This window comes from Tachypleus tridentatus, chromosome 3 (genome assembly GCF_004210375.1).
Source record: "Tachypleus tridentatus isolate NWPU-2018 chromosome 3, ASM421037v1, whole genome shotgun sequence".
Classification (NCBI taxonomy): domain Eukaryota; kingdom Metazoa; phylum Arthropoda; class Merostomata; order Xiphosura; family Limulidae; genus Tachypleus; species Tachypleus tridentatus.
Window position 1 is genome coordinate 48,673,721 of NC_134827.1, and position 25,751 is coordinate 48,699,471.

Genomic DNA, 25,751 nt, shown 5'->3' on the forward strand with positions numbered 1-25,751 from the left:
CAGACTTACTTTAACTGAAGTTTTAATATCCATACCAGACATTGTTTCATCCTGCATGACAGACATACTTTAACTGAAGTTTTAATATCCATACCAGACATTGTTTCATCCTGCATGACAGACTTACTTTAACTGAAGTTTTAATATCCATACCAGACATTGTTTCATCCTGCATGACAGACTTACTTTAACTGAAGTTTTAATATCCATACCAGACATTGTTTCATCCTGCCCGTGCATGACAAACTTACTTTAACTGAAGTTTTAATATCCATACCAGACATTGTTTCATCCTGCATGACAAACTTACTTTAACTGAAGTTTTAATATCCATACCAGACATTGTTTCATCCTGCATGACAGACTTACTTTAACTGAAGTTTTAATATCCATACCAGACATTGTTTCATCCTGCATGACAGACTTACTTTAACTGAAGTTTTAATATCCATACCAGACATTGTTTCATCCTGCACGTGCATGACAGACTTACTTTAACTGAAGTTTTAATATCCATACCAGACATTGTTTCATCCTGCATGACAAACTTACTTTAACTGAAGTTTTAATATCCATACCAGACATTGTTTCATCCTGCATGACAGACTTACTTTAACTGAAGTTTTAATATCCATACCAGACATTGTTTCATCCTGCCCGTGCATGACAAACTTACTTTAACTGAAGTTTTAATATCCATACCAGACATTGTTTCATCCTGCATGACAGACTTACTTTAACTGAAGTTTTAATATCCATACCAGACATTGTTTCATCCTGCATGACAGACTTACTTTAACTGAAGTTTTAATATCCATACCAGACATTGTTTCATCCTGCATGACAGACTTACTTTAACTGAAGTTTTAATATCCATACCAGACATTGTTTCATCCTGCCCGTGCATGACAAACTTACTTTAACTGAAGTTTTAATATCCATACCAGACATTGTTTCATCCTGCATGACAAACTTACTTTAACTGAAGTTTTAATATCCATACCAGACATTGTTTCATCCTGCATGACAGACTTACTTTAACTGAAGTTTTAATATCCATACCAGACATTGTTTCATCCTGCCTGCATGACAAACTTACTTTAACTGAAGTTTTAATATCCATACCAGACATTGTTTCATCCTGCATGACAAACTTACTTTAACTGAAGTTTTAATATCCATACCAGACATTGTTTCATCCTGCATGACAGACTTACTTTAACTGAAGTTTTAATATCCATACCAGACATTGTTTCATCCTGCATGACAGACTTACTTTAACTGAAGTTTTAATATCCATACCAGACATTGTTTCATCCTGCATGACAGACTTACTTTAACTGAAGTTTTAATATCCATACCAGACATTGTTTCATCCTGCATGACAGACTTACTTTAACTGAAGTTTTAATATCCATACCAGACATTGTTTCATCCTGCATGACAGACTTACTTTAACTGAAGTTTTAATATCCATACCAGACATTGTTTCATTCTGCCAATGCATGACAGACTTACTTTAACTGAAGTTTTAATATCCATACCAGACATTGTTTCATCCTGCCCATGCATGACAGACTTACTTTAACTGAAGTTTTAATATCCATACCAGACATTGTTTCATCCTGCATGACAGACTTACTTTAACTGAAGTTTTAATATCCATACCAGACATTGTTTCATCCTGCATGACAGATTTACTTTAACTGAAGTTTTAATATCCATACCAGACATTGTTTCATCCTGCATGACAGACTTACTTTAACTGAAGTTTTAATATCCATACCAGACATTGTTTCATCCTGCATGACAGACTTACTTTAACTGAAGTTTTAATATCCATACCAGACATTGTTTCATCCTGCATGACAGACTTACTTTAACTGAAGTTTTAATATCCATACCAGACATTGTTTCATCCTGCCCGCATGACAAACTTACTTTAACTGAAGTTTTAATATCCATACCAGACATTGTTTCATCCTGCATGACAAACTTACTTTAACTGAAGTTTTAATATCCATACCAGACATTGTTTCATCCTGCATGACAGACTTACTTTAACTGAAGTTTTAATATCCATACCAGACATTGTTTCATCCTGCATGACAGACTTACTTTAACTGAAGTTTTAATATCCATACCAGACATTGTTTCATCCTGCATGACAGACTTACTTTTAACTGAAGTTTTAATATCCATACCAGACATTGTTTCATCCTGCATGACAGACTTACTTTAACTGAAGTTTTAATATCCATACCAGACATTGTTTCATCTGCCATGCATGACAGACTTACTTTAACTGAAGTTTTAATATCCATACCAGACATTGTTTCATCCTGCCTGCATGACAGACTTACTTTAACTGAAGTTTTAATATCCATACCAGACATTGTTTCATCCTGCTGACAGACTTATTTTAACCAAGTTTTAATATCCATACCAGACATTGTTTCATCCTGCATGACAGACTTACTTTAACTGAAGTTTTAATATCCATACCAGACATTGTTTCATCCTGCATGACAGACTTACTTTAACTGAAGTTTTAATATCCATACCAGACATTGTTTCATCCTGCATGACAGACTTACTTTAACTGAAGTTTTAATATCCATACCAGACATTGTTTCATCCTGCATGACAGACTTACTTTAACTGAAGTTTTAATATCCATACCAGACATTGTTTCATCCTGCATGACAGACTTACTTTAACTGAAGTTTTAATATCCATACCAGACATTGTTTCATCCTGCATGACAGACTTACTTTAACTGAAGTTTTAATATCCATACCAGACATTGTTTCATCCTGCATGACAGACTTACTTTAACTGAAGTTTTAATATCCATACCAGACATTGTTTCATCCTGCATGACAGACTTACTTTAACTGAAGTTTTAATATCCATACCAGACATTGTTTCATCCTGCATGACAGACTTACTTTAACTGAAGTTTTAATATCCATACCAGACATTGTTTCATCCTGCATGACAGACTTACTTTAACTGAAGTTTTAATATCCATACCAGACATTGTTTCATCCTGCATGACAGACTTACTTTAACTGAAGTTTTAATATCCATACCAGACATTGTTTCATCCTGCATGACAGACTTACTTTAACTGAAGTTTTAATATCCATACCAGACATTGTTTCATCCTGCATGACAGACTTACTTTAACTGAAGTTTTAATATCCATACCAGACATTGTTTCATCCTGCATGACAGACTTACTTTAACTGAAGTTTTAATATCCATACCAGACATTGTTTCATCCTGCATGACAGACTTACTTTAACTGAAGTTTTAATATCCATACCAGACATTGTTTCATCCTGCATGACAGACTTACTTTAACTGAAGTTTTAATATCCATACCAGACATTGTTTCATCCTGCATGACAGACTTACTTTAACTGAAGTTTTAATATCCATACCAGACATTGTTTCATCCTGCATGACAGACTTACTTTAACTGAAGTTTTAATATCCATACCAGACATTGTTTCATCCTGCATGACAGACTTACTTTAACTGAAGTTTTAATATCCATACCAGACATTGTTTCATCCTGCATGACAGACTTACTTTAACTGAAGTTTTAATATCCATACCAGACATTGTTTCATCCTGCATGACAGACTTACTTTAACTGAAGTTTTAATATCCATACCAGACATTGTTTCATCCTGCATGACAGACTTACTTTAACTGAAGTTTTAATATCCATACCAGACATTGTTTCATCCTGCATGACAGACTTACTTTAACTGAAGTTTTAATATCCATACCAGACATTGTTTCATCCTGCATGACAGACTTACTTTAACTGAAGTTTTAATATCCATACCAGACATTGTTTCATCCTGCATGACAGACTTACTTTAACTGAAGTTTTAATATCCATACCAGACATTGTTTCATCCTGCATGACAGACTTACTTTAACTGAAGTTTTAATATCCATACCAGACATTGTTTCATCCTGCATGACAGACTTACTTTAACTGAAGTTTTAATATCCATACCAGACATTGTTTCATCCTGCATGACAGACTTACTTTAACTGAAGTTTTAATATCCATACCAGACATTGTTTCATCCTGCATGACAGACTTACTTTAACTGAAGTTTTAATATCCATACCAGACATTGTTTCATCCTGCATGACAGACTTACTTTAACTGAAGTTTTAATATCCATACCAGACATTGTTTCATCCTGCATGACAGACTTACTTTAACTGAAGTTTTAATATCCATACCAGACATTGTTTCATCCTGCATGACAGACTTACTTTAACTGAAGTTTTAATATCCATACCAGACATTGTTTCATCCTGCATGACAGACTTACTTTAACTGAAGTTTTAATATCCATACCAGACATTGTTTCATCCTGCATGACAGACTTACTTTAACTGAAGTTTTAATATCCATACCAGACATTGTTTCATCCTGCATGACAGACTTACTTTAACTGAAGTTTTAATATCCATACCAGACATTGTTTCATCCTGCATGACAGACTTACTTTAACTGAAGTTTTAATATCCATACCAGACATTGTTTCATCCTGCATGACAGACTTACTTTAACTGAAGTTTTAATATCCATACCAGACATTGTTTCATCCTGCATGACAGACTTACTTTAACTGAAGTTTTAATATCCATACCAGACATTGTTTCATCCTGCATGACAGACTTACTTTAACTGAAGTTTTAATATCCATACCAGACATTGTTTCATCCTGCATGACAGACTTACTTTAACTGAAGTTTTAATATCCATACCAGACATTGTTTCATCCTGCATGACAGACTTACTTTAACTGAAGTTTTAATATCCATACCAGACATTGTTTCATCCTGCATGACAGACTTACTTTAACTGAAGTTTTAATATCCATACCAGACATTGTTTCATCCTGCATGACAGACTTACTTTAACTGAAGTTTTAATATCCATACCAGACATTGTTTCATCCTGCATGACAGACTTACTTTAACTGAAGTTTTAATATCCATACCAGACATTGTTTCATCCTGCATGACAGACTTACTTTAACTGAAGTTTTAATATCCATACCAGACATTGTTTCATCCTGCATGACAGACTTACTTTAACTGAAGTTTTAATATCCATACCAGACATTGTTTCATCCTGCATGACAGACTTACTTTAACTGAAGTTTTAATATCCATACCAGACATTGTTTCATCCTGCATGACAGACTTACTTTAACTGAAGTTTTAATATCCATACCAGACATTGTTTCATCCTGCATGACAGACTTACTTTAACTGAAGTTTTAATATCCATACCAGACATTGTTTCATCCTGCATGACAGACTTACTTTAACTGAAGTTTTAATATCCATACCAGACATTGTTTCATCCTGCATGACAGACTTACTTTAACTGAAGTTTTAATATCCATACCTTTCATCCTGCATGACAGACTTACTTTAACTGAAGTTTTAATATCCATACCAGACATTGTTTCATCCTGCATGACAGACTTACTTTAACTGAAGTTTTAATATCCATACCAGACATTGTTTCATCCTGCATGACAGACTTACTTTAACTGAAGTTTTAATATCCATACCAGACATTGTTTCATCCTGCATGACAGACTTACTTTAACTGAAGTTTTAATATCCATACCAGACATTGTTTCATCCTGCATGACAGACTTACTTTAACTGAAGTTTTAATATCCATACCAGACATTGTTTCATCCTGCATGACAGACTTACTTTAACTGAAGTTTTAATATCCATACCAGACATTGTTTCATCCTGCATGACAGACTTACTTTAACTGAAGTTTTAATATCCATACCAGACATTGTTTCATCCTGCATGACAGACTTACTTTAACTGAAGTTTTAATATCCATACCAGACATTGTTTCATCCTGCATGACAGACTTACTTTAACTGAAGTTTTAATATCCATACCAGACATTGTTTCATCCTGCATGACAGACTTACTTTAACTGAAGTTTTAATATCCATACCAGACATTGTTTCATCCTGCATGACAGACTTACTTTAACTGAAGTTTTAATATCCATACCAGACATTGTTTCATCCTGCATGACAGACTTACTTTAACTGAAGTTTTAATATCCATACCAGACATTGTTTCATCCTGCATGACAGACTTACTTTAACTGAAGTTTTAATATCCATACCAGACATTGTTTCATCCTGCATGACAGACTTACTTTAACTGAAGTTTTAATATCCATACCAGACATTGTTTCATCCTGCATGACAGACTTACTTTAACTGAAGTTTTAATATCCATACCAGACATTGTTTCATCCTGCATGACAGACTTACTTTAACTGAAGTTTTAATATCCATACCAGACATTGTTTCATCCTGCATGACAGACTTACTTTAACTGAAGTTTTAATATCCATACCAGACATTGTTTCATCCTGCATGACAGACTTACTTTAACTGAAGTTTTAATATCCATACCAGACATTGTTTCATCCTGCATGACAGACTTACTTTAACTGAAGTTTTAATATCCATACCAGACATTGTTTCATCCTGCATGACAGACTTACTTTAACTGAAGTTTTAATATCCATACCAGACATTGTTTCATCCTGCATGACAGACTTACTTTAACTGAAGTTTTAATATCCATACCAGACATTGTTTCATCCTGCATGACAGACTTACTTTAACTGAAGTTTTAATATCCATACCAGACATTGTTTCATCCTGCATGACAGACTTACTTTAACTGAAGTTTTAATATCCATACCAGACATTGTTTCATCCTGCATGACAGACTTACTTTAACTGAAGTTTTAATATCCATACCAGACATTGTTTCATCCTGCATGACAGACTTACTTTAACTGAAGTTTTAATATCCATACCAGACATTGTTTCATCCTGCATGACAGACTTACTTTAACTGAAGTTTTAATATCCATACCAGACATTGTTTCATCCTGCATGACAGACTTACTTTAACTGAAGTTTTAATATCCATACCAGACATTGTTTCATCCTGCATGACAGACTTACTTTAACTGAAGTTTTAATATCCCATACCAGACATTGTTTCATCCTGCATGACAGACTTACTTTAACTGAAGTTTTAATATCCATACCAGACATTGTTTCATCCTGCATGACAGACTTACTTTAACTGAAGTTTTAATATCCATACCAGACATTGTTTCATCCTGCATGACAGACTTACTTTAACTGAAGTTTTAATATCCATACCAGACATTGTTTCATCCTGCATGACAGACTTACTTTAACTGAAGTTTTAATATCCATACCAGACATTGTTTCATCCTGCATGACAGACTTACTTTAACTGAAGTTTTAATATCCATACCAGACATTGTTTCATCCTGCATGACAGACTTACTTTAACTGAAGTTTTAATATCCATACCAGACATTGTTTCATCCTGCATGACAGACTTACTTTAACTGAAGTTTTAATATCCATACCAGACATTGTTTCATCCTGCATGACAGACTTACTTTAACTGAAGTTTTAATATCCATACCAGACATTGTTTCATCCTGCATGACAGACTTACTTTAACTGAAGTTTTAATATCCATACCAGACATTGTTTCATCCTGCATGACAGACTTACTTTAACTGAAGTTTTAATATCCATACCAGACATTGTTTCATCCTGCATGACAGACTTACTTTAACTGAAGTTTTAATATCCATACCAGACATTGTTTCATCCTGCATGACAGACTTACTTTAACTGAAGTTTTAATATCCATACCAGACATTGTTTCATCCTGCATGACAGACTTACTTTAACTGAAGTTTTAATATCCATACCAGACATTGTTTCATCCTGCATGACAGACTTACTTTAACTGAAGTTTTAATATCCATACCAGACATTGTTTCATCCTGCATGACAGACTTACTTTAACTGAAGTTTTAATATCCATACCAGACATTGTTTCATCCTGCATGACAGACTTACTTTAACTGAAGTTTTAATATCCATACCAGACATTGTTTCATCCTGCATGACAGACTTACTTTAACTGAAGTTTTAATATCCATACCAGACATTGTTTCATCCTGCATGACAGACTTACTTTAACTGAAGTTTTAATATCCATACCAGACATTGTTTCATCCTGCATGACAGACTTACTTTAACTGAAGTTTTAATATCCATACCAGACATTGTTTCATCCTGCATGACAGACTTACTTTAACTGAAGTTTTAATATCCATACCAGACATTGTTTCATCCTGCATGACAGACTTACTTTAACTGAAGTTTTAATATCCATACCAGACATTGTTTCATCCTGCATGACAGACTTACTTTAACTGAAGTTTTAATATCCATACCAGACATTGTTTCATCCTGCATGACAGACTTACTTTAACTGAAGTTTTAATATCCATACCAGACATTGTTTCATCCTGCATGACAGACTTACTTTAACTGAAGTTTTAATATCCATACCAGACATTGTTTCATCCTGCATGACAGACTTACTTTAACTGAAGTTTTAATATCCATACCAGACATTGTTTCATCCTGCATGACAGACTTACTTTAACTGAAGTTTTAATATCCATACCAGACATTGTTTCATCCTGCATGACAGACTTACTTTAACTGAAGTTTTAATATCCATACCAGACATTGTTTCATCCTGCATGACAGACTTACTTTAACTGAAGTTTTAATATCCATACCAGACATTGTTTCATCCTGCATGACAGACTTACTTTAACTGAAGTTTTAATATCCATACCAGACATTGTTTCATCCTGCATGACAGACTTACTTTAACTGAAGTTTTAATATCCATACCAGACATTGTTTCATCCTGCATGACAGACTTACTTTAACTGAAGTTTTAATATCCATACCAGACATTGTTTCATCCTGCATGACAGACTTACTTTAACTGAAGTTTTAATATCCATACCAGACATTGTTTCATCCTGCATGACAGACTTACTTTAACTGAAGTTTTAATATCCATACCAGACATTGTTTCATCCTGCATGACAGACTTACTTTAACTGAAGTTTTAATATCCATACCAGACATTGTTTCATCCTGCATGACAGACTTACTTTAACTGAAGTTTTAATATCCATACCAGACATTGTTTCATCCTGCATGACAGACTTACTTTAACTGAAGTTTTAATATCCATACCAGACATTGTTTCATCCTGCATGACAGACTTACTTTAACTGAAGTTTTAATATCCATACCAGACATTGTTTCATCCTGCATGACAGACTTACTTTAACTGAAGTTTTAATATCCATACCAGACATTGTTTCATCCTGCATGACAGACTTACTTTAACTGAAGTTTTAATATCCATACCAGACATTGTTTCATCCTGCATGACAGACTTACTTTAACTGAAGTTTTAATATCCATACCAGACATTGTTTCATCCTGCATGACAGACTTACTTTAACTGAAGTTTTAATATCCATACCAGACATTGTTTCATCCTGCATGACAGACTTACTTTAACTGAAGTTTTAATATCCATACCAGACATTGTTTCATCCTGCATGACAGACTTACTTTAACTGAAGTTTTAATATCCATACCAGACATTGTTTCATCCTGCATGACAGACTTACTTTAACTGAAGTTTTAATATCCATACCAGACATTGTTTCATCCTGCATGACAGACTTACTTTAACTGAAGTTTTAATATCCATACCAGACATTGTTTCATCCTGCATGACAGACTTACTTTAACTGAAGTTTTAATATCCATACCAGACATTGTTTCATCCTGCATGACAGACTTACTTTAACTGAAGTTTTAATATCCATACCAGACATTGTTTCATCCTGCATGACAGACTTACTTTAACTGAAGTTTTAATATCCATACCAGACATTGTTTCATCCTGCATGACAGACTTACTTTAACTGAAGTTTTAATATCCATACCAGACATTGTTTCATCCTGCATGACAGACTTACTTTAACTGAAGTTTTAATATCCATACCAGACATTGTTTCATCCTGCATGACAGACTTACTTTAACTGAAGTTTTAATATCCATACCAGACATTGTTTCATCCTGCATGACAGACTTACTTTAACTGAAGTTTTAATATCCATACCAGACATTGTTTCATCCTGCATGACAGACTTACTTTAACTGAAGTTTTAATATCCATACCAGACATTGTTTCATCCTGCATGACAGACTTACTTTAACTGAAGTTTTAATATCCATACCAGACATTGTTTCATCCTGCATGACAGACTTACTTTAACTGAAGTTTTAATATCCATACCAGACATTGTTTCATCCTGCATGACAGACTTACTTTAACTGAAGTTTTAATATCCATACCAGACATTGTTTCATCCTGCATGACAGACTTACTTTAACTGAAGTTTTAATATCCATACCAGACATTGTTTCATCCTGCATGACAGACTTACTTTAACTGAAGTTTTAATATCCATACCAGACATTGTTTCATCCTGCATGACAGACTTACTTTAACTGAAGTTTTAATATCCATACCAGACATTGTTTCATCCTGCATGACAGACTTACTTTAACTGAAGTTTTAATATCCATACCAGACATTGTTTCATCCTGCATGACAGACTTACTTTAACTGAAGTTTTAATATCCATACCAGACATTGTTTCATCCTGCATGACAGACTTACTTTAACTGAAGTTTTAATATCCATACCAGACATTGTTTCATCCTGCATGACAGACTTACTTTAACTGAAGTTTTAATATCCATACCAGACATTGTTTCATCCTGCATGACAGACTTACTTTAACTGAAGTTTTAATATCCATACCAGACATTGTTTCATCCTGCATGACAGACTTACTTTAACTGAAGTTTTAATATCCATACCAGACATTGTTTCATCCTGCATGACAGACTTACTTTAACTGAAGTTTTAATATCCATACCAGACATTGTTTCATCCTGCATGACAGACTTACTTTAACTGAAGTTTTAATATCCATACCAGACATTGTTTCATCCTGCATGACAGACTTACTTTAACTGAAGTTTTAATATCCATACCAGACATTGTTTCATCCTGCATGACAGACTTACTTTAACTGAAGTTTTAATATCCATACCAGACATTGTTTCATCCTGCATGACAGACTTACTTTAACTGAAGTTTTAATATCCATACCAGACATTGTTTCATCCTGCATGACAGACTTACTTTAACTGAAGTTTTAATATCCATACCAGACATTGTTTCATCCTGCATGACAGACTTACTTTAACTGAAGTTTTAATATCCATACCAGACATTGTTTCATCCTGCATGACAGACTTACTTTAACTGAAGTTTTAATATCCATACCAGACATTGTTTCATCCTGCATGACAGACTTACTTTAACTGAAGTTTTAATATCCATACCAGACATTGTTTCATCCTGCATGACAGACTTACTTTAACTGAAGTTTTAATATCCATACCAGACATTGTTTCATCCTGCATGACAGACTTACTTTAACTGAAGTTTTAATATCCATACCAGACATTGTTTCATCCTGCATGACAGACTTACTTTAACTGAAGTTTTAATATCCATACCAGACATTGTTTCATCCTGCATGACAGACTTACTTTAACTGAAGTTTTAATATCCATACCAGACATTGTTTCATCCTGCATGACAGACTTACTTTAACTGAAGTTTTAATATCCATACCAGACATTGTTTCATCCTGCATGACAGACTTACTTTAACTGAAGTTTTAATATCCATACCAGACATTGTTTCATCCTGCATGACAGACTTACTTTAACTGAAGTTTTAATATCCATACCAGACATTGTTTCATCCTGCATGACAGACTTACTTTAACTGAAGTTTTAATATCCATACCAGACATTGTTTCATCCTGCATGACAGACTTACTTTAACTGAAGTTTTAATATCCATACCAGACATTGTTTCATCCTGCATGACAGACTTACTTTAACTGAAGTTTTAATATCCATACCAGACATTGTTTCATCCTGCATGACAGACTTACTACTTTAACTAAGTTTTAATATCCATACCAGACATTGTTTCATCCTGCATGACAGACTTACTTTAACTGAAGTTTTAATATCCATACCAGACATTGTTTCATCCTGCATGACAGACTTACTTTAACTGAAGTTTTAATATCCATACCAGACATTGTTTCATCCTGCATGACAGACTTACTTTAACTGAAGTTTTAATATCCATACCAGACATTGTTTCATCCTGCATGACAGACTTACTTTAACTGAAGTTTTAATATCCATACCAGACATTGTTTCATCCTGCATGACAGACTTACTTTAACTGAAGTTTTAATATCCATACCAGACATTGTTTCATCCTGCATGACAGACTTACTTTAACTGAAGTTTTAATATCCATACCAGACATTGTTTCATCCTGCCCTGAAGTTTTAATATCCATACCAGACATTGTTTCATCCTGCACGTGCATGACAAACTTACTTTAACTGAAGTTTTAATATCCATACCAGACATTGTTTCATCCTGCATGACAGACTTACTTTAACTGAAGTTTTAATATCCATACCAGACATTGTTTCATCCTGCATGACAGACTTACTTTAACTGAAGTTTTAATATCCATACCAGACATTGTTTCATCCTGCATGACAGACTTACTTTAACTGAAGTTTTAATATCCATACCAGACATTGTTTCATCCTGCATGACAGACTTACTTTAACTGAAGTTTTAATATCCATACCAGACATTGTTTCATCCTGCATGACAGACTTACTTTAACTGAAGTTTTAATATCCATACCAGACATTGTTTCATCCTGCATGACAGACTTACTTTAACTGAAGTTTTAATATCCATACCAGACATTGTTTCATCCTGCATGACAGACTTACTTTAACTGAAGTTTTAATATCCATACCAGACATTGTTTCATCCTGCATGACAGACTTACTTTAACTGAAGTTTTAATATCCATACCAGACATTGTTTCATCCTGCATGACAGACTTACTTTAACTGAAGTTTTAATATCCATACCAGACATTGTTTCATCCTGCATGACAGACTTACTTTAACTGAAGTTTTAATATCCATACCAGACATTGTTTCATCCTGCATGACAGACTTACTTTAACTGAAGTTTTAATATCCATACCAGACATTGTTTCATCCTGCATGACAGACTTACTTTAACTGAAGTTTTAATATCCATACCAGACATTGTTTCATCCTGCATGACAGACTTACTTTAACTGAAGTTTTAATATCCATACCAGACATTGTTTCATCCTGCATGACAGACTTACTTTAACTGAAGTTTTAATATCCATACCAGACATTGTTTCATCCTGCATGACAGACTTACTTTAACTGAAGTTTTAATATCCATACCAGACATTGTTTCATCCTGCATGACAGACTTACTTTAACTGAAGTTTTAATATCCATACCAGACATTGTTTCATCCTGCATGACAGACTTACTTTAACTGAAGTTTTAATATCCATACCAGACATTGTTTCATCCTGCATGACAGACTTACTTTAACTGAAGTTTTAATATCCATACCAGACATTGTTTCATCCTGCATGACAGACTTACTTTAACTGAAGTTTTAATATCCATACCAGACATTGTTTCATCCTGCATGACAGACTTACTTTAACTGAAGTTTTAATATCCATACCAGACATTGTTTCATCCTGCATGACAGACTTACTTTAACTGAAGTTTTAATATCCATACCAGACATTGTTTCATCCTGCATGACAGACTTACTTTAACTGAAGTTTTAATATCCATACCAGACATTGTTTCATCCTGCATGACAGACTTACTTTAACTGAAGTTTTAATATCCATACCAGACATTGTTTCATCCTGCATGACAGACTTACTTTAACTGAAGTTTTAATATCCATACCAGACATTGTTTCATCCTGCATGACAGACTTACTTTAACTGAAGTTTTAATATCCATACCAGACATTGTTTCATCCTGCATGACAGACTTACTTTAACTGAAGTTTTAATATCCATACCAGACATTGTTTCATCCTGCATGACAGACTTACTTTAACTGAAGTTTTAATATCCATACCAGACATTGTTTCATCCTGCATGACAGACTTACTTTAACTGAAGTTTTAATATCCATACCAGACATTGTTTCATCCTGCATGACAGACTTACTTTAACTGAAGTTTTAATATCCATACCAGACATTGTTTCATCCTGCATGACAGACAGACTTACTTTAACTGAAGTTTTAATATCCATACCAGACATTGTTTCATCCTGCATGACAGACTTACTTTAACTGAAGTTTTAATATCCATACCAGACATTGTTTCATCCTGCATGACAGACAGACTTACTTTAACTGAAGTTTTAATATCCATACCAGACATTGTTTCATCCTGCATGACAGACTTACTTTAACTGAAGTTTTAATATCCATACCAGACATTGTTTCATCCTGCATGACAGACTTACTTTAACTGAAGTTTTAATATCCATACCAGACATTGTTTCATCCTGCATGACAGACTTACTTTAACTGAAGTTTTAATATCCATACCAGACATTGTTTCATCCTGCATGACAGACTTACTTTAACTGAAGTTTTAATATCCATACCAGACATTGTTTCATCCTGCATGACAGACTTACTTTAACTGAAGTTTTAATATCCATACCAGACATTGTTTCATCCTGCATGACAGACTTACTTTAACTGAAGTTTTAATATCCATACCAGACATTGTTTCATCCTGCCCATGCATGACAGACTTACTTTAACTGAAGTTTTAATATCCATACCAGACATTGTTTCATCCTGCATGACAGACTTACTTTAACTGAAGTTTTAATATCCATACCAGACATTGTTTCATCCTGCATGACAGACTTACTTTAACTGAAGTTTTAATATCCATACCAGACATTGTTTCATCCTGCATGACAGACTTACTTTAACTGAAGTTTTAATATCCATACCAGACATTGTTTCATCCTGCATGACAGACTTACTTTAACTGAAGTTTTAATATCCATACCAGACATTGTTTCATCCTGCATGACAGACTTACTTTAACTGAAGTTTTAATATCCATACCAGACATTGTTTCATCCTGCATGACAGACTTACTTTAACTGAAGTTTTAATATCCATACCAGACATTGTTTCATCCTGCATGACAGACTTACTTTAACTGAAGTTTTAATATCCATACCAGACATTGTTTCATCCTGCATGACAGACTTACTTTAACTGAAGTTTTAATATCCATACCAGACATTGTTTCATCCTGCATGACAGACTTACTTTAACTGAAGTTTTAATATCCATACCAGACATTGTTTCATCCTGCATGACAGACTTACTTTAACTGAAGTTTTAATATCCATACCAGACATTGTTTCATCCTGCATGACAGACTTACTTTAACTGAAGTTTTAATATCCATACCAGACATTGTTTCATCCTGCATGACAGACTTACTTTAACTGAAGTTTTAATATCCATACCAGACATTGTTTCATCCTGCATGACAGACTTACTTTAACTGAAGTTTTAATATCCATACCAGACATTGTTTCATCCTGCATGACAGACTTACTTTAACTGAAGTTTTAATATCCATACCAGACATTGTTTCATCCTGCATGACAGACTTACTTTAACTGAAGTTTTAATATCCATACCAGACATTGTTTCATCCTGCATGACAGACTTACTTTAACTGAAGTTTTAATATCCATACCAGACATTGTTTCATCCTGCATGACAGACTTACTTTAACTGAAGTTTTAATATCCATACCAGACATTGTTTCATCCTGCATGACAGACTTACTTTAACTGAAGTTTTAATATCCATACCAGACATTGTTTCATCCTGCATGACAGACTTACTTTAACTGAAGTTTTAATATCCATACCAGACATTGTTTCATCCTGCATGACAGACTTACTTTAACTGAAGTTTTAATATCCATACCAGACATTGTTTCATCCTGCATGACAGACTTACTTTAACTGAAGTTTTAATATCCATACCAGACATTGTTTCATCCTGCATGACAGACTTACTTTAACTGAAGTTTTAATATCCATACCAGACATTGTTTCATCCTGCATGACAGACTTACTTTAACTGAAGTTTTAATATCCATACCAGACATTGTTTCATCCTGCATGACAGACTTACTTTAACTGAAGTTTTAATATCCATACCAGACATTGTTTCATCCTGCATGACAGACTTACTTTAACTGAAGTTTTAATATCCATACCAGACATTGTTTCATCCTGCATGACAGACTTACTTTAACTGAAGTTTTAATATCCATACCAGACATTGTTTCATTCTGCCCATGCATGACAGACTTACTTTAACTGAAGTTTTAATATCCATACCAGACATTGTTTCATCCTGCATGACAGACTTACTTTAACTGAAGTTTTAATATCCATACCAGACATTGTTTCATCCTGCATGACAGACTTACTTTAACTGAAGTTTTAATATCCATACCAGACATTGTTTCATCCTGCATGACAGACTTACTTTAACTGAAGTTTTAATATCCATACCAGACATTGTTTCATCCTGCATGACAGACTTACTTTAACTGAAGTTTTAATATCCATACCAGACATTGTTTCATCCTGCATGACAGACTTACTTTAACTGAAGTTTTAATATCCATACCAGACATTGTTTCATCCTGCATGACAGACTTACTTTAACTGAAGTTTTAATATCCATACCAGACATTGTTTCATCCTGCATGACAGACTTACTTTAACTGAAGTTTTAATATCCATACCAGACATTGTTTCATCCTGCATGACAGACTTACTTTACCTGAAGAAACTCAGTGTTATTAAGTGTTTAAACATTATCTGAAGAAACTCAGTGTTATTATGTATTAAAACATTATCTGAAGAAACTCAGTGTTATTAAGTGTTTAAACATTACCTGAAGAAACTCAGTGTTATTATGTATTAAAATATTATCTGAAGACATCCTGTCTATATTAGTTAGTGGATTTTATCGCAGGTATAGTGTCATTTCTTGACCGTTAAAAGTAAACATTTTATTCGAACCATCACAACTGATGAATGTACGTAAATTTGAGTCAGAAGTGACTTATTGTTCTAATGCCTTAGTAAATTATTGTCTTAGACAATATTTATTTTTATTTTTGCCTACTTGGTCGAAGATATTACGTAATTTTCATTAGAAATATATGTACATACTTTACTTTTGAACACTTACATACAGATAAAAACCAACACGTTTCAGGTTCGACATCTGGTAATAACTAAAAAGGAGAGAAAAGAGAGCGAACTCGTTATGAAAGTATTCAACTCCAGTTTGTGTTAAACCCCGAGTGGTCAGGGAACATTATTTATGTAAAATCTTTCATTACACAGGTCAATTGTGAATCCAAAGTACGAAGTTTAAGAAAGGGAACCACACATTTCACCAACAGCTGTCCCTTTCTGCAAGTTAAATATCATAACAAGAACCACACGTTTCTCCAACAGCTGACCCTTTCTTTATGTTAAATATCATAACAAGAACCAAACGTTTCTCCAACAGCTGTCGTTTTCTTCATGTTAAATATCATAACAAGAACCACACGTTTCACAAACAGCTGTACCTTTTTTCATGTTAAATATCATAACAAGAACCAAACGTTTCACCAACAGCTGTCCCTTTCTTCATGTTAAATATCATAACAAGAACCAAACGTTTCACCAACAGCTGTCCCTTGATTCATGTTAAATATCATAACAAGAACCACACATTTCACCAACAGCTGACCCTTTCTTCATGTTAAATATCATAAAAAGAACCACATGTTTCTCCAACAGCTGTCCCTTTCTTCATGTTAAATATCATAACAAGAACCACACGATTCTCCAACAGCTGTCCCTTTCTTCATGTTAAATATCATAACAAGAACCAAACGTTTCCCCAACAGCTGTCCCTTTCTTCATGTTAAATATCATAAAAAGAACCACACGTTTCTCCAACAGCTGTCGCTTTCTTCATGTTAAATATCATAACAAGAACCAAACGTTTGTCCAACAGCTGTCCCTTTCTTCATGTTAAATATCATAACAAGAACCAAACGTTTCTGCAAGATGTCTCTTTCTTCATGTTAAATATCATAACAAGAACCAAACGTTTCACCAACAGCTGTCGCTTTCTTCATGTTAAATATCATAACAAGAACCAAACGTTTCACCAACAGCTGTCGCTTTCTTCATGTCAAATATCATAACAAGAACCACACGTTTCACCAACAGCTGTCGTTTCCTTCATGTTGAATATCATAACAAGAACCAAACGTTTCTCCAACAGCTGTCGTTTCCTTCATGTTAAATATCATAACAAGAACCACACGTTTCTCCAACAGCTGTCGTTTCCTTCATGTTAAATATCATTACAAAAACCACACGATTCTCCAACAGCTGTCCCTTTCTTCATGTTAAATATCATAACAAGAACCAAACGTTTCTTCCACAGCTGTCGCTTTCTTTATGTTAAATATCATAACAAGAACCAAACGTTTGTCAAACAGCTGTCCCTTTCTTCATGTTAAATATCATAACAAGAACCAAACGTTTCTGCAAGATGTCCCTTTCTTCATGTTAAATATCATAAGAAGAACCAAACGTTTCTGCAAGATGTCCCTTTCTTCATGTTAAATATCATAAGAAAAACCAAACGTTTCTGCAAGATGTCCCTTTCTTCATGTTAAATATCATAAGAAGAACCAAACATACCGCTGTGCCCCTCAGGTGGAGAATCGTTCTGAAAGTGTTCACGTCATATTCAGAGAAATAGTTGTGAAAACAGTGTAGAATTTCATCAATAAATATTTGTCGTATTGTTCATATAAATTTTGAAAAGGTTCGGTAATTATTTAATAATGAATGTTTTATATTAATATCAGTTTAACCACGCTATTTCTACTATTTATTTTATTTATTGCATTTCGGCAGATGGAAATCATTCGTATTTAGAAAATCGTTTATTAAACATACTAAACAGAGAAGTACAAAACCCACCTTTAACAAACATATGGAAAGTCTCCCGAAACAACACGTTCCAACAGGCGAAACGTCTAAACAAAATATTTTGAGTATAATCAATAACGTCGCGCCAGTAACGGACAAGCAGACGAAATTTGTCCAAATTATTTGTTTAGCTTTAATATATTTTCCCCTCTATCTTTCGCCTCTTTCCTACTAGAGTTATTGGACTAGCCCGACAAGCAACTGCTACTACCGCCACCTAGTATTTGTAAACAGATACCAGCAAAAGATGTTGGAATAACATTCACGGTGTGACAGATGCCAGCATCGTAGCTGGTGGTTAAACATGGAACCAAGTGTAACAAGTCAGCTCTGAAAGTCTAGTAAGTGGTCGAAATTCGTTTAATGATAAGATATTTGCCTATCAAAGTTCACTAATCATGAACTGTTATTGGGTAATATGTTTCTTTATCGGTTTTTTGTTTATTTGACGTAATATGTTTTGTGTATTATCAAAAGCCAGAATTATCACCCTGTCGTGACGTAAACCAGGTGAAAGCCTATCCATTCCAGATATTAGCTCTTAATATGTGATTGTACTCACGAAAGAGCTGTATCAACTGATCCGAGTAACGTTAACAGTTAGAGCTAGTCTGCTCATTAAAAACGTTTATTATCCTCACTCGATAGATTACACTCAAAACTGAACTTCACACATTCTATATCTGAAATATATATTAATAACAGTTGACACTGAAGGTGTTAACCAGTTGTTATTCACAGAGTTAACGATCTCCGTGTTAATGTTTAATTGCAAGTAGTGTTAAACATCACAGTGAACAAAATGAATCACCTGAATTTGATGGTGTCAGTCACCAGTATTGAGTAATGTTGTTAGTCAGCAGAATGTAATGGTGTCAGTCACCGGTACTCAGTACTGTTATTTGATCAAGTTATCTTTTGTACAACGTCACTGATAAGTCATTTGTATATTTCATAATATTTGCAGTACCATGACATAGTACAGAAAGGTCAGTACGGTCATCATTCTTGACACCTGACCAAGTCAGTGAGCCACCACCGTCATATTTATGTCTGTCTTCTATGAAGAGGGGTTTGAGTCTGGGTCTTGTTGTTCTTTACGTGTACACGTCTGGCTTTATTGTAAACCTTTGTCATCTATTGGCAGGATGTTTCACATTATACTGCGTGACCAATCCATGTGTTATTGAAAGTAGGTAGCTATTAGGTAGCGATGAAATTAGATAAACAAGCCAACAATAGATTGACCTAAACATGAATTTATGAAACCTAATCGTTTCCATGCTGAATTGTCTCTCAGTTGTTGGTTTCAGTTGTCGATTCACTTCAGAAGTTGAGGCCTTCTACTTGTTCGAGGCCTTTGTTATATTGTGGTTCGTTAATGTTGCAACTTGTTCAGGACTCCTGGCTGTTGTTGTGGTAATCTGAAACTGAATCCACATCCTGCTAAACTACGCTTTGATATTTGTCATGATTTGTTCAGTTTCTAGCCGCCCCAGCGCCCTCAGTGTAATAAAAATATCCAGATGTTTCTGATCATCGTACTTTCCCGTAACTTTATATACTTGTTTGTTTGTTTTGGAATTTCGCACAAAGCTACTCGAGGGCTATCTGTGCTAGCCGTCCCTAATTTAGCAGTGTAAGACTAGAGGGAAGGCAGCTAGTCATCACCACCCACCGCCAACTCTTGGGCTACTCTTTTACCAACGAAAAGTGGGATTGACCGTCACATTATAACGCCCCCACGGCTGGGAGGGCGAGCATGTTTAGCGCGACTCGGGCGCGAACCCGCGACCCTCAGATTACGAAGCGCACGCCTTAACGCGCTAGGCCATGCAAGGCCCGACTTTATATGCAAACACAATATACTTGACAAATCACATGACTAGCCACGTGTGTCGCGTGTGATTTAAAAATGTATTCGGTGGTGCTATTAATATTAGTTAATTTTGAGTTTTCGTAAATACAATACAAATGACTACAACTTTATTCTTAACTTGTCTAGACTACTGTAAAATAAGACACTTTATTAACCTGGGTAAGTAAAGTAATACTGTACATAGATTTACTAACAATACTCTTATGTAAAAATACATTCTGATGCAGAAGTCCATTCTCCAACAAATAATTTAACATAGGAGAGGTTGAAGAAAGCTGTTTTTAGAAGTATAAAATCAGTGTTCCAGACAGTAATCCCAACATAATTATTCGAGGTAATATTGTTCAAAACAATTATTAATACAAAGTAATGAAGTTGTGACAAACAATCAGTAGATATGTTTCAAATGTTATTATTCAAGTATGACAAATGAAACAATTGTGGCTCATAATATTATCAGTTGATGTTATTAGTTTGCACTAAAATCGACAGTGGATAAATAAGTCTGTAGTGCGAAACCGCTCATACACTTTTTCTCACGTCATATCACGTGTGACAATAACCTAGAAATCATTCAGTATAGAATGTGGTAACTTTCTACTCACAGTAGGATCATGGTAAACAGTTCTTCACCTGAATATTGTGTTATTATTTATCTGGTAACATTCTCCTCACAGTAGGATCATGGTAAACAGTTCTTCACCTGAATATTGTGTTACTATTTATCTGGTAACATTCTCCTCACAGTAGGATCATGGTAAACAGTTCTTCACCTGAATATTGTGTTACTATTTATCTGGTAACATTCTCCTCACAGTAGGATCATGGTAAAGAGTTCTTCACCTGAATATTGTGTTATTATTTATCTGGTAACATTCTCCTCACAGTAGGATCATGGTAAACAGTTCTTCACCTGAATATTGTGTTACTATTTATCTGGTAACATTCTCCTCACAGTAGGATCATGGTAAACAGTTCTTCACCTGAATATTGTGTTACTATTTATCTGGTAACATTCTCCTCACAGTAGGATCATGGTAAATAGTTCTTCACCTGAATATTGTGTTATTATTTATCTGGTGATATTCTCCTCACAGTAGGATCATGGTAAACAGTTCTTCACCTGAATATTGTGTTATTATTTATCTTGTGATATTCTCCTCACAGTAGGATCATGGTAAACAGTTCTTCACCTGAACATTGTGTTATTATTTATCTGGTAACATTCTCCTCACAGTAGGATCATGGTAAACAGTTCTTCACCTGAATATTGTGTTATTATTTATCTTGTGATATTCTCCTCACAGTAGGATCATGGTAAACAGTTCTTCACCTGAATATTGTGTTATTATTTATCTGGTAACATTCTCCTCACAGTAGGATCATGGTAAACAGTTCTTCACCTGAATATTGTGTTATTATTTATCTTGTGATATTCTCCTCACAGTAGGATCATGGTAAACAGTTCTTCACCTGATTATTGTGTTACTAATTATCTGGTAACATTCTCCTCACAGTAGGATCATGGTAAACAGTTCTTCACCTGAATATTGTGTTATTATTTATCTGGTAACATTCTCCTCACAGTAGGATCATGGTAAACAGTTCTTCACCTGAATATTGTGTTACTATTTATCTGGTAACATTCTCCTCACAGTAGGATCATGGTAAAGAGTTCTTCACCTGAATATTGTGTTATTATTTATCTGGTAACATTCTCCTCACAGTAGGATCATGGTAAACAGTTCTTCACCTGAATATTGTGTTATTATTTATCTGGTGATATTCTCCTCACAGTAGGATCATGGTAAACAGTTCTTCACCTGAATATTGTGTTATTATTTATCTGGTGATATTCTCCTCACAGTAGGATCATGGTAAACAGTTCTTCACCTGAATATTGTGTTACTATTTATCTGGTAACATTCTCCTCACAGTAGGATCATGGTAAACAGTTCTTCACCTGAATATTGTGTTACTATTTATCTGGTAACATTCTCCTCACAGTGGGATCATGGTAAAGAGTTCTTCACCTGAATATTGTGTTATTATTTATCTGGTAACATTCTCCTCACAGTAGGATCATGGTAAACAGTTCTTCACCTGAATATTGTGTTATTATTTATCTGGTGATATTCTCCTCACAGTAGGATCATGGTAAACAGTTCTTCACCTGAATATTGTGTTACTATTTATCTTGTGATATTCTCCTCACAGTAGGATCATGGTAAACAGTTTTTCACCTGAATATTGTGTTACTATTTATCTGGTAACATTCTCCTCACAGTAGGATCATGGTAAACAGTTTTTCACCTGAATATTGTGTTATTGTCTTTGATTATCTCCTGTATATGACTAGTAACGTCACTAAGTGTATATATCACTGGTTACGTGACCAAAGGTACAAATGTTACAGTTTATCACGTATTCATAACGTTACTAAATGTACAGCTGTTACAGTTTATCACGTGTTGGTAACGTGTCTAAATGTACAGCTGTTACCTCTTGTCACGCATTGGTAACGTGTCCAAATGTGCAGCTGTTACAGTTTATCACGTGTTGGTAACGTGTCCAAATGTGCAGCTGTTACAGTTTATCACGTGTTGGTAACGTGTCCAAATGTACAGCTGTTACATTTTATGACGTATTGGTAACGTGATCAAATGTATAATTTCAACTATTATAATATATCATGTTTTAAGACTTGAAGATCTAAACTGTATATTTTGAAATGTTATTCGACAATTAGTTTCATGTTTAGTTTTAAATTGGTGTTCTCACTTAACATTGCTTTTTTTAAAACCCAGGTTCTGTCTGTGAATAAACAGTTTCGGTTCCCGTACTTGCAAGGCCATGAAACATTTTGTTGTAGGTGAATAGCTTGTAGTCACGTTGAGAAGATATTATAAGATTGTGTGGTGGGCGATAAGTTGTCCAGGAAACAGTGCACGTGACTAGTGTGACTAAACAGACACTGTTTCCAAACTCTCATGGTTGAAAGGTAAAAGAGACTCGAACCTCGAATCTTGTCTTCTTTTATCATAGTTAATATCTAACAACATTTTATTATAGTCGTGTTCACGTGAATATTCAAGTGTTTGATAAATATTTACGGACTAAATTAGTACCAGGTTAAAGCATGCAGTATGTAATTGTTGGTAAAGGCACGTGACTTTCTTATATACTTTTATTGTTATAAAACTGTAAGTAATATGTACTTTAATGAGTTACATATATCGTATAGCGTTGTTGGTTGATTTACGTGCCTTTGGCTCAAATGTGAGCTGTTTGGTCTTATAACAACATAAGTATTATAGTTTGATTTGATTACAATTTTTAAATTCAACAGCGTTGGTTTTCAAACGTGATCTTTTCTATTGATATGTATTTGTTCGTTGTTAGGCCCAAGTTACACAACGGGCTATCTGTACCCGGATTTTTGTACTATAACTCTGTAGTCTTACTGCTTAGTCATTGTGAAGAGAGGGGGACAGTTATCGATTTGAATACTGTAGGGAAGAAGGGCGGCCTATCCAATATAGAATAAAGATGCACGACATTTGGTTAGTACAAACTTGTTACTATCGTCTGCTTTGTTTTTAATAATTTGTAAGAATTTTCTGCATAAATTTCCGTCAATTTAAAACAAAAGAAAACAAGAGAACTAAGTGCATTATTCTTAAGTTTAATTTATGGAAAGTGATATAAAGTCAGAACTGTTCTCAGCTTTGCTCTAGTTCGACTGGTGTTCAACTTGACCGTAAATAGCACTTATTGTTTTGTCAGATAGTTTGCAGTTTTTCCACTAGGTGTTCTTTGCAGGTTACTTTTCGAATATTTACGTGAAGCCCAAAAGAACTGTGTGTGTCAACAGCACACGCCGTCAATTCTTGAGCTTTTTTTGTGTCACCGAAGAGTGGGATTTGACCATTACTCCTATCACGCATCTACGGCTGCAAGATGCGGATCGTTGTTTGTTTATTTTCCTGGTAACTGGACGCAAACTCTGAACCTACAGACACACCGTATATCATGTTTAGTCCAAGGTGGTTTTTACTTTATATTTATTACCCATGAAAATACTTCAACACGTATTTACATCAAAGTGTTAGCAAGTGGCAAACCACGTGACAAACTTTACTTATTCAGATTAACGTTATCTCTAGGTTTTCGTCAATTTCTAATATTTAAAGTAAAATATTAATCAGTGATGACGAGAAACCCACTTGTTGAGAAATTTATATGCAAAAACGGCTCGTTTGGGCTGAGAAAACACTTTACATAGAAGAGCGAACAACGTTTCGACCTTCTTCGGTCATCGAACCTGACGAAGAAGGTCGAAACGTTGTTCGCTCTTCTATGTAAAGTGTTTTCTCAGCCCAAACGAGCCGTTTTTGCATATAAAGTAAAATATTATTAACTTGATCCTAGTTTTTAGTTTGTTTCCTCTTAATCACAAAAATTCACAGTGGGTTGTCTGTACTCCGCCCACCAGGGGTATCGAAACTCAAATTTTAGCGTTATGTTTCCCGTATTATTGCAGATACAATTTTTATTTTAATTCATTTCCTTTTCCAAAAGGCCTTTGAAATACTTTTGTTTCTGAACTTTTTTTATAAGTCACTCTTACAATAGAGCTGATGGTCTTTACTAAGACTGCCCGGCATGGCCACGTGGGTTAAGGCGTTCGACTCGTAATCC

General features: G+C 34.5%; 1 protein-coding gene across 2 annotated transcripts in view; it reads left to right on the plus strand.

Moving 5' to 3' along the window:
• The first annotated feature begins 19,398 nt into the window (after positions 1 to 19,398).
• Positions 19,399 to 25,751, plus strand: part of LOC143246807 (uncharacterized) — a 49,585-nt gene continuing 43,232 nt past the window's right edge. The window contains exons 1-2 of one of the 2 annotated variants that reach the window (XM_076493977.1): positions 19,411 to 19,512; positions 23,858 to 24,051. The gene's annotated coding sequence lies outside the window, so the exon portion shown is untranslated. Of the gene's footprint in view, positions 19,513 to 23,857; positions 24,052 to 25,751 lie in introns of both variants that reach the window. The other variant, XM_076493976.1, reaches the window with a different exon arrangement.